This window comes from Garra rufa, chromosome 2, assembly GCF_049309525.1.
Source record: "Garra rufa chromosome 2, GarRuf1.0, whole genome shotgun sequence".
Classification (NCBI taxonomy): domain Eukaryota; kingdom Metazoa; phylum Chordata; class Actinopteri; order Cypriniformes; family Cyprinidae; genus Garra; species Garra rufa.
In genome coordinates this window covers 66,396,129-66,408,023 of record NC_133362.1, presented here as the reverse complement: position 1 = coordinate 66,408,023, position 11,895 = coordinate 66,396,129, and the positions used below count along the sequence as shown (strand labels likewise).

Genomic DNA, 11,895 nt, shown 5'->3' with positions numbered 1-11,895 from the left:
GTAATAGAACAACCAAGTCAAGTAAATGTTTTCATTACTTTTAGGTTATGTAAAGTGTGGTGCCGAAATCAAATTTCTCAACATAACTCCCCTGCTTTTCCAGCGTGGGTTTAGAGATAAGATTAGGATTTGTAGTGGGTTTTGGAGATAGGAGCCAATCAGATAGCAGTCTCCTCTGTGTATGAACCAAATAAAAGTAGAGAAATCATAATCTGGTATTAAAGACAAGCATTTGTTGTTCTGCTGAGACCTGTAGAGTACTTGGACGTGAAAGACTTCATAAAGGGTGATATTTTTCAGCCTTTCAAAACTAAATTTCACTCTGTTCCACAAAGGTGAGAGAACAGGTTCATAATAAATAAAAACTTTATTATTCATTTATAATTAAATTTATTTTGTTCTGTGTCTTCATGTTTTGGCAGGTGTGCAGTAGTACTGGTGGATTTCAGTAACAATGGCAGTCCAGCCTCTTTGTCTGTTTTTCTTTCTTCTGTTTGTTCTGGATGCTTCAGGTAATTGTTGTGAAGTGTATTTTGTCTAGTTTTATTTTATAAACAAAGTTAAGCTCAAATCTCATTGACTGTCAGATTGGGCTCAGACATAAAATTGTCATGTGATGATTTAAATTCTTTAAATATATACTTTTTCTTTTATTTTATCATTTCAGAGGCAGCACCTCTTAATGGCACGTGCAATGGTGAGATATTGATGCTGTCTTTTAGTGTGTTACATTTGTTCTGTCTAGTTGCAGTGACAGAAGCAGGGCCGTCGCTAGTGGGGGGGGGGAGTGGATGATGATTATAGGGGCCCATGTCCGTGAACAGAGCCAAACCAATCTCTCCACTGTGTCTTCCTGCGCCTAAGCGAACAAAAACATCTCGCCAGTTTAAACATACAAATTTAGAAAAGCTTACTTCAGTACCCACACTGAACACCAAATTGAGATTTGCCTCTTCCTGCTTTCGAACTGACACAATGCATAAAATATGATGTTGAAATAGCCATCTTGGTGAGCACTCTTGAAAAAACGGTTGTCTTAAGTGAATGTAAACAGTTGAGTAGGAAATTGGATGTGTATCATTAAATTGGATGTACGGTCTCTTAAATGGACCATGCCTAAATTATTAGCTGCTGTCAGTGTCTTTTTGTTATTCCAAGAAACCTCTGCTCTTTACTGAATTACTTTGACATTTTAACAAAAAATGTATCTATTTTAAATGTATACAGTGAAGACTGCAATTCTGTTTTACATTTGATTATTCGGTCTCTGTATCTGGACACTTACAAACTTGAAAAAACTTAGACATTGTTAAATTTGTGTGTTTGTTCTAATGTATTTATTTATTTTGTGTGTGTGTGTGTTATTTACACTATTTGAAACAGGGACAATGGGTACAAACTGCACAGAGGCCACGCAAACCCCTGCTACGACCCTAGACACAAAGACAGACAGAATGTGTGTGTGTACGTATCAATCTGATATCAGTTTAATGAAAATACAAAAGGTTTGAATCAGCAATAATACTAACAAAACTTTCTTATAGCAATCTGTAACTATGGATGGACTGCACATGATTGTAGATGTATACGCGTTTTTAACGCCAAGCTTTCCTGGATTAATGCAGAGGTATGAGATGCCATCTCATCATATAGATTCCTTCATCATGAAGACTTGACATTTTCAATTAGCTAACAATAGTTTTTATATCCTACTCTCCTTAGAAAATCTGTTTACGCTACAATGGGAACCTTGCCTCTGTACATTCCTATGAGGAGTACGCCTTCATACAGAACCTGATTAAATCGCAAAATCATAAATTTACTGAGGCCTGGATAGGAGGAAATGACGCTGTTTCAGTATGTTTGTTTTAAATTAATTAATTGGATTTTATTTTAATACATTTGTTCAGCATCTTTTTTTTCTTTTGTAAATTGTACTTGTTTTGAATTATATCATAATATTAAAAAAAGATTAGGATGCAGCTGATACATTTGTCATGTTAGATCTACTGGGCAGTTTCAAGAGAAAACAAAAATGTTTTAGATGCATAAACATTAATGCTGTCTTATTGTGTACCTGTGCAATTTATATATATACAAATATGAAATAATGCCATGAAGGTGTGTGATGGAAACTGAGTGTCTTTTCTGGTGTTCTGTACACAGAAGGGTACATGGCTCTGGAGTGATGGGTCCAAAATGAACCTACATATATGGGCTCCTGGACAACCTGATAATCCAAATGAGAACTGTATTGTGATGAATTTTGACTGTAAGTGTTTTTAATGTTCATGAAATATTATGACCATTGTTTTTATACGGTCTTATAGAACCGTAGTAATCTCAATTCAAATAACCAAATGTCAAATAGCCAGATGTAGAACTGCATTTTAACTACACCTAATGTTTGTGAAATGTTTAGAACTAATAGAACAGAACTGGTTGTATTATCTAAACAAGCATTACATTTCATTAGATTACTTATATTGTAACAATAGCATTTATTTTTGTTCCTTTTTGCTACAGCCACGAAAAACTGGAATAACTACTACTGTGATCGTCGAATGGCTTTTGTGTGTATGAAGAAATAAACACCAGCATTTAAGTCTCATGTTAATTTGGAATGTCTAATTGTCTTGCATCAAAGGAATAGTTGACCAAAAAATGACAATACTTACAACAATACTTGCCCTCAGTCGATCCAAGATAAAGATGAGTTCTTCATCAGAACAGATTTGAAGAAATATAACTTCACATCGTTTGCTTACCAATGGATCCTCTGCAGTAAATGGATGCCATCAGAGCGAGAGCTTAAACAATACAACAATAATCCACACGACTCCAGTCCATCAGTTAATGTCTTGTGAAGTGAAAGGCTACAAGTTTGTAATCAGTTTTTCATTTTTTGGAAAACTCCTGTAATGAATCCTCAATAAATAGCATTGAATTGCTTCTGTGAGGTTGTTTCATTCCACATATCAGATGTGCATTTTCTAAAACAAATTCCTGAAGGGTTTAGGTAAACTTTGGATCTGTGAAAAATCTTTAGTCAAGGGCAGTCCTAATAATTACAGTCAAAACCCCTTTCCATTCCTGTTATAGCCATGAATAATGCTTATAAATATATAGTGACTGTAACCACATTAAATGTCAAAAATGACAACATCCATAACACTAGAGAGTCATTATTGACACAGTGTAATAGAACAACCAAGTCAAGTAAATGTTTTCATTACTGATTTTAGGTTATGTAAAGTGTGGTGCCGAAATCAAATTTCCCAACATAACTCCCCTGCTTTTCCTGCGTGGGTTTAGAGATAAGATTAGGATTGGTAGTGGGTTTTGGAGATAGGAGCCAATCAGATAGCAGTCTCCTCCGTGTATGAACCAAATAAAAGTAGAGAAATCATAATCTGGTATTAAAGACAAGCATTTGTTGTTCTGCCGAGACCTGTAGAGTACTTGGACGTGAGAGACTTCATAAAGGGTGAGATTTTTCAGCCTTTCAAAACTAAATTTCACTCTGTTCCACAAAGGTATGGTTTGAGAAAATGGATCATTTGGAATGCTTTTTTAGTGTATTTGTTTGTTTGTTTTCTTTGTTGTGTACTTTGTTTTAGCTTTTTAGTTTGACTTGGATTGGAAATGTGGGGCTTTCTGATTACAATATAAAAACAGGCAAAAAAAATAAATAATAATAAATAAACAATGCATAAAGAATTTATAATGCATATAGAAATAAAGTTTTTTTTTTTTTTTTTTTTTTTTTTTGAGAAACCAGCTTAATGATCTTTAGTGTGTGGATGCCAGGTCTGTATATTTATTTGCATTTGCATCTGATTTATGGCCCTAATTGGCCAAGCATCAATGACATCTCCGTACTGATCCACAGTTGGCAGTATTGAAATTTGGACACACTGGGAGTAAGAACAGGTTAATAATAAATAAAATTGTATATTTGTTCTGTTCTGTGTCTTCATGTTTTGGCAGGCATGCAGTAGTATTGGTTGATTTCAGTAACAATGGCAGTCCAGCCTCTTTGTCTGTCTTTCTTTCTTCTCTTTGCTCTGGATGCTTCAGGTAATTGTTGTAAAGTGTATTTTGTCTAGTTTTATGTATAAACGCAGTTTAGCTCAAATCTCATTGACTGTCAGATTGGGCTTAGACAAAATGTGATGATTTAAATTCTTTAAAAATGTACTTTTTTTCCCCCTTTTATTATTTCAGAGGCAACACCTCTTAATGCAGTGTTTTTCCACCTTTTTTGAGCCAAGGTACATTTTTAATTGAAAAAAATCACAAGGCACACCAACAATCGAAACTGTAAAAAAATGAAACTCTGTAGCCTATATAAACAATATACAGTACAGCCATTCTCATCGAAGTGTCTTGAACAGGAATCAAATAAACACAAAGAAAAAAGTATCTTATGATCTTTCATATTTCTTCTTCTTTCAAATAAAAAGTTGCAATTAACAATATACAGTCATTCTTATCAAAGTGTCTTGAATAGGAATCAAATAAAAACAATGAAAACACTTTTTTGAGCTTTCATATTTCTACCTACTCAGTGTGAAACCTGGGCCTAACCTGACATGATTACTCTGCCGGTGTCACTAGACAGCGCAGACACTCGACAATGGCATATTATTCGCTGACAATAATTTATTGGTTTTCAAAAAATGTTTTAGACCAATTAGGTGAAATCGAATAATTTCCCACGGCACACCTGACGATCTCTCACGGCACACTAATGTACCGCGGCACAGTGGTTGAAAAACACTGTGCTAGCTAGTACGCAATAGGAGTTATTGTATCTGACTGTAAAAAAGTTAGCAAGCACAACGAAAATAAACTACACCTAAACTTGGTTTATATCTGATCCAGATAGACTGCAGTTCAGTACTTCTTACCTGAAGTTCAGTTCCCCTGACCAGGGGCGTCGTACAGTAGTTGGGTGAAAAGGGGGACTGAATTACCAGGGCCCCAAGTGGGGAGAGGGCCCCTGAGGAGTGAAATTTTATTTTCCTTTAAACCTAATTTTAAGATCACAATGAATGTTGTTAACTAATGTAAATGCCTGGCGAGCCCCCGTAACATAGTATAGCAATCAGTGATGTGCGGGTTGATCCAAAATGAGCGGGTGCCTGCGGTTACGAGTCATCCAAAAATATTTTAATGATATTCGGGTCGCGGTCGGTCGGGTCGTTTGAAATAAAGATACTAATTAAACCTTTGTAATTTATATAGTATTAGACACAATTTTCTATGAAATACATAGACCTACACTTTATTGGCTGAATAATATTTACCTTTTGAATGTTGAGCGTTATTAACTGTTGAATAAATGCTGATGCAGGACAAAATGCCCTATTTCCCAACACGTTGAACTGAGCAATGCCATTGTACCATGTTAATAGGCTACTTTTAAACGCATATAGCTCAGTAATGTCAGCTTTATGTATTTTCTGAGAGGGGGTGGGATTTTTGGTGGGAAAGTCGGGGGAGAGACACACACTTCGATTAGACTGGATAAACACATGCAGCGCCTTAATTGTTAAGAAAATGGTATTCCTAATAATATATTCCTTGAATATTTTGATTATGTCCAATGCTTCCCTTTCTTTTTGGAATTATTAGACACATTTCACTGTCTTTTCAAATGCCTAGGTCTGTTTCATTTCCGTAATTATAAAATTTCTAGCACTATTTTAAACGTTTATTCAAGCAATAATATATAAATTATCTCATGTATGTGCTTGTTTAAAACCAGGGATTAAAAACGAATTCCAAGTAAAAACTGTATTTTTTCTTTACATTTCCAGAGAGCAAAACGAACTGAATTAAATTAAATTAAGGCACTATAATTTCCTTATTCATTTGATACAACTATTATAGCTATACAATTAATATATATAAAATAATATTATTTTGTCACATTCATGATTCCTGAATTTATATATGAAAACTTCGTTTTGAAGTGCATACATTAGGCCTATGTTTGTATAAGAAAATTCGTTAACCTAGCCTCTTAAGTTGATTTAATATTCTTGATAATTTTTTAAAAGAAGTTAAAAGTTAAGAAAAAAAGGAATTAGCTTGTAGTCTATATATTTAGGGCTATAGGCTAATCTTTTTCTTAACCTTTATTACACTGTAGATCGAAATAAAATAATTCTTGATCATATTTAACATCGGAGAATCAGTGACATAATTTAGAGTACTTTGAAAACGAAACTATTTAAATCTGTATAAAGGAAAAAACAAAATAAATCACAACAAGAACAATCTGTATTTTTCTTCTAATCAAGAACATTTCTTTTGACAAAATTACCTAATTAATGCCGAATGATGTTTGACAGTGAACGCATCTCCACCGCATATAGCCTTATATGATCGCTGGTGTCAGTCGCAAATATTAAACATGCGGGTCGGGAAGCGGATCGGTTACAATATTTTCTTTTTTCATTTTTGCGGTCCGAGTTGCGGGCGGGTTAGTTGAAAACGTCGGTCGGGTTTGGGTTGTTTATACATTGACCCGTGCATCACTGATCGCTATACCCAGTAACATAGTAATATGTAGAATAGTAAACTTGCTTGGTAGCTTGGTAACTGTGCAGTGACTCAGCCAAGCAAGGGGGAGGGGTCATCCGACCTCCTTGGCTGTAACTGGTCCAGCCCAGAGCCAATCCACCACCTTTTAACAGTTTATACCGTAAAAAAAAAAAAAAAAAACACCGGCCCACAAAATCACCATCGGCCCACCCGGTATGCCCAATGGCCAGTCCAGCCATGGTTACTTGTGTTGTCCCCTTTAAGAGTTTAAGTATATGCACGAGAGTGAGATTGTGTCAGAGAGGAAAACAGAGCGAGCCGAGTAGAAGCAGCAGGTATTAGTTTAATTTGTTCCTTCTATTTCAGTATTTTTGTAATGTCCAATTATTCTTCTTTAATCAAAAAAAATTTATATATATATATATATATATATATATATATATATATATATATATATATATTAGAAGCAGCAGGTACAAGGGAGGAGAAAATAATTAATAAAACTGTAAATTGGATATAATTCAAGCTGTTTATGGACTCGTGGACCTGTGGTGGTGTCTAGTGCGTGAATGAACAGAGTGGACGAATTAACTCGTTTTGTATCTAAGTGTTTTGCTGCTGCATGCGAGAGATCTCCGGTGGGGGAGAGGATTAGAGCCTTATCGGAGATTGAGCGTAAGTTATTTCGAAACATGTTTTGAAGGCTGTTATAATGTAAATTAATGCACTTTATTATATGTATAGAAAGAACATGCAGTAATTGTTGTGTTTTATGCTGTTAAGAGGGGAGATTGAGGATATGTGATACTGCACGTGCCAAGATCCACACGTTTGTGAATCCAAAGTCTCGAATAGCAGTGAGTTTTGTTTATTCTCCCAAAGTGTGTTCACCTGTATACTGTTTAAAGAGTATACTGTTATCTTTAGTCTGTTTGCTGATTAATATGCTTAAAAGAGGTTAAAATGTGAATATATGTATAACATGGGTGGTGTTTAGGTGACAAGATGTACAAATATTTCATGTATAATCAGACTGTGTTTTCTTTTTCTTTTTGTTTGTTTTATCAGCCACATACAGGCCACTGCCGTTGTTTTGTACAGCCTTCAAAAGGTTGATGACATTGTTTGCACCAGTTCAAGTCAAGTGGGGCTTGTGATTTGGGTTTTTTGATTGGACATTCATTTTCTGAAGAACATTTTTTATTTATTATTACTTGCTATTTTATTCGCAGTCCGACAAACCTTTTCCTGAACAAAACATTAATGCTGAGTCTCCTTTGAGGCCCAGTCAGGAATAAAAGAATCCTCTTTTTTTAGATGGTTTGACTGTGTCTTTTTATTTAACATATTAAAAGGACGCCCAGCCGGCCACATCTATTTTGGCGTCAGAAGTGGGATTCTGTTTTGTTCAGGGTTAATTTATTTTTGTCACAATAGTGCAAAGGTAGAAGGGTGCAAACAACGGTAGTGGCGAAAGGTAACTGAGTGCTAGAAGGACCTGCATCAGTGACATCCTGACAGAGAAGAGCGGCAGGACCATTGGGTGTGAGGGCATCGAGAAGGACAGTGCATTTTGAACTGACTCTTCGAGAACTGAGACTTTCTGTGACTACAGCTCAAAGTCATGGATGCTGAGGATATGGACGGTGCAGCCACAATGGCGGAGAACATTCAAGGTGCAGATGCTGCAGCAGCAGAAATGGACACTGAGGGAGGTAACCCCATCTCACAGCTTCAGTCCCAGATCCTGGAGTTGGGACGTAGACATGATCAAGTAATGTCAGCTCTTTCTAACATGTCTAATGTCCATACTAGATCCTACAGTATGTGTATATACCAAGAGAGAGACAAATTGTACCTTTCAGTGGGAATCCGGGTAAAGACTGCCAAAATGTTGACGAGTTCATTGAGGAACTTGAGAGGGTTATAAGAGTGAGGGGGCTGAGTACTGAGGATCAGGTAGATTTTTTCCTTTCCCACCTAAGGGGATCAGCACTAGATGAAGTTAGGCTACCTAACACTGTTCGGGAGGCAGACACAATCTGTCAGTTTAAATCTAGATTAAAGACACATCTCTTTAACTTGGCTTACACATAAAAACATTAACACATTCCTATAACTCAAATCCGTTAAAGGATTGTTAGGCTGCATTAATTAGGTCACCGGAACCGAAAACACCTCCCATAACATCTGTTCCACTCGTTGCATCGTAAAAAGAATGGCATCTACGCTAATATTAGTCTGTTTCATTCTTATTCCGAGGTCACCGTAGCCACCAGACCCAGCCTGTATCCGGATCAGATGGTCACTGCAGTCCCCCGGATCCAGTCCGTACCCAGCTTAGATCATGGATCACCACCTGGAGATGACTTCAATAGGCTATATGCACGCTCCACTTCCGCATTCCACATCAGACCGCAGTCCTACTTCCGGTTGTTGGAGTCATCGGCGAAGCTGAGTGAAATGGCTGAGAGGTTGGAGTTCACCCGGTGCTTACTGGAGTTACCAAAAGTAACAATCAATTATGTAAGGCGAATTGTCTTGTTGTTCAGCTCTACCCCACAGAATAAGATGGAAAGGGGATTTAAATTTTACGTTTCCTCTTACATCTGTAATTATGAAGGTAAGTTGCTAATGCTAACTAGCCTTAGTAGAAGTTATTTTATTTTTTTTAGCCTTAGCAGAAGTGTTTGAAGATTTATATTTGTACTAGCTATCCACCAGCGGCTAATAGCGTTATTTAAAACATGTTTTACTTGCATGGGAGCCAACCTCAAAATACAGTAAGATTTTTTTGCTGAAACAGTGGTAATGCTGTTACAGGGTAGCTGAGTATGACTCTGTTGTAGCCGGATCTGTTGAAGGTACCATAACTTTGTTATAACACCTTGTTTGAAAGACAGGAGACCTTGATTGGATCCAGCATAGTGTTTTTGATGTTCCTTTAGTACTATATTTAAATTCAAAGACAGAGTTTTCATATCACAGCTGAATTCCTAGCTATCCTATTCAGCTATCTTCTATCGTGTCTGTTCTACATTAAAGGGCTGCATATACTTTTACCTTTTAAACCTATTAACATCTTTTCTTTTTGCACTTTAGGTGACACTGCGAGATTCTGTGCCAGTTGCGCTGGTACGGAGCTCCTGCACCTGTGCAGCCGGCCAGGCAGTCTGCAACCATTTAGTGGCTCTGCTCTATCAAACAGCACATTACTCCGAAAGCGGGATGTCAGTTGTGCCAACGGTCCTTTCCTGCACTGAAACCGAGCAGAAGTGGCATAAACAGCGATCCATGGTTTGTTTTTGTCACATGTGTAACGTTTGTTTTTATTTAGTGCTTGTCCTAATAACTTGTCATTCTTTTCCTAGGGAGTGAAGCCTGGGCCTGTAGATACCATGGTTGTGGTGAAGGCCAGGCCAGGGACAAGTTCAACAAGCGGGATAAGGTATTATTTTTACTTAGAATGTAGAATCTGTGTTTAGAATTTGGAAATAGGTACAGTATTGTAAACTTGACTGAGATTTCAACAGAGGATAAATAGATAGACTTTACTTAAATTATCTAACTTAGAAAAATGTTACTATGAATTTTTGACAAATTAAAGTTATTACAACTACATTTTATGGCACCATAACAAATTGTAGCAGGTTATTAGTGAGATCTTCAGTTATTTTTACAGTATAAAGCTGGATCTTCTCCACCAAAATACCTAATTGTCAATACAAACATTACTGCATTTTAAAAACAGTTTTCTTTTTGCTGTCTTTTAGGTCAACACTACAGGGTGGGCCATTTATATGGATACACCTTGATAAAATGGGAATGGTTGGTGATATTGACGTCCTGTTTGTGGCACATTAGTATATGTGAGGGGGCAAACTTTTCAAGATACGTTAAAACCAAGCACACCATTGTTTTTCTTGTGAAATTCCCAATAAGTCTGATGTGTCACATGACCCTCTTCCTTTTGAAAAAACAAAAGTTGGATCCAAGATGGCCAAACTTTTAAAATGGCCACCATGGTCACCACCCATCTTGAAAAGTTTGCCCCCTCACATATACTAATGTGCCACAAACAGGACGTTAATATCGCCAACCATTCCCATTTTATTAAGGTATATCCATATAAATGGCCCACCCTGTATAGAAGGCCTACAGTGGTGATTTGCCTGTCCCTTCAACACTTAACCCTCAAGCTCATTATGCTGGATTTGACCCACACAATTTGCCACTGATCTGTCACATGAACATCTCTGATGACAAACCACTTGTTGACTCTGTCTTTGGGAAAGTGCAGGCTGGGAGCATCTTGTCCTACCACCATCCTCTACCAACACCTGGTGGTATCATTACACATACAGATGCCCCTCCCTTTCCTCAACTGCCACCAGAAGACTGCCACATACCACCTGCAGTTTGCCACCTTGTGCCAACTAGCCAGGAACAGCTGCACCTCTCATCACTGGGTGTAACCTGGCCACAGTCTCACCTCATCGAAGCATCAACAAGAGGCCAGAGTGCAGCACCTGAGTGGCATGTCTTGAGAAAGGAGAGAGTGACCGCTTCCCAGTATGCCATGTGAGAGATGGGCGAACAGCGGAAAACCTGGCAGAAAGGATTATCCGGGGTGTAAGACAGACACAACAAATGAAGAGAGGGCTGGACATGGAGACTGGAGCATTAAAGGACTATGCAACTTTGAAAAATCTGAACTTGACTAAATGTGGACTAGTTATTCACCCCGACGCTCCGTGGCTCGGAGCCTCACCGGATGGGTTTGTGTATGATAGCCTGGAGAGACCTTGCTTTGGTCTTGTTGAAGTTAAGTGTCCCAATGTGCAGAGCTACGTAGACTGCAGATACCTCACAATGGAGCATGGCAAACACCAGCTAAAGCATAGCCATGCTTACTATTGGCAGGTCCAGGGGCAACTCCTAATCACCGGCATGCAGTGGTGCGCCTTTGTTGTGTGTGCCATTGATGATATGTTTGTGTAGCGGATCTACAGAGATGATGTTGTGTTAGACAGTATTAAGCTGAGGTGCGATTTGTTTTTCTTTTACATTTACCTACCCAAGTTCTTGTCTTTGAACTAGGGTAAAATTGTAATTTTTCTGTCATAGTTCTGGTTGGTTTTAGTTATGTACTCATTACCTCTGGTTCTGACCTGATTTAATCCTGTTTTACAACATTGTTATTTTAGTTCAGAGTTCTACCTTGTTAATATGTTAATGATGTAATTTGTTACTTGGGTTTCCATTTATACATACAATCACACATACACTCAACAACAAACATACTGATATACTGATACATTCACATGATTAACTTTACAT

General features: G+C 37.4%; 2 long non-coding RNA genes across 3 annotated transcripts; both read left to right on the top strand.

Annotated features, from left to right (window-relative positions):
* Positions 1–230: 230 nt before the first annotated feature.
* On the top strand, positions 231–1,627 carry LOC141325703 (uncharacterized). Its single transcript, XR_012353818.1, has 5 exons — positions 231–335; positions 423–512; positions 668–697; positions 1,384–1,464; positions 1,545–1,627. It is a non-coding gene; the product is annotated as an uncharacterized lncRNA (long non-coding RNA).
* Positions 1,628–6,765: 5,138 nt separating this feature from the next.
* Positions 6,766–11,326, top strand: LOC141325701 (uncharacterized). 2 transcript variants are annotated; one of them, XR_012353814.1, is made up of 7 exons: positions 6,766–6,890; positions 7,082–7,230; positions 7,339–7,412; positions 7,624–9,029; positions 9,108–9,852; positions 9,927–10,003; positions 10,329–11,326. It is a non-coding gene; the product is annotated as an uncharacterized lncRNA (long non-coding RNA). The 2 variants fall into 2 exon arrangements; XR_012353815.1 differs by having other exon boundaries at positions 6,822–6,890; positions 7,164–7,230.
* The last annotated feature ends 569 nt before the right edge of the window (positions 11,327–11,895 follow it).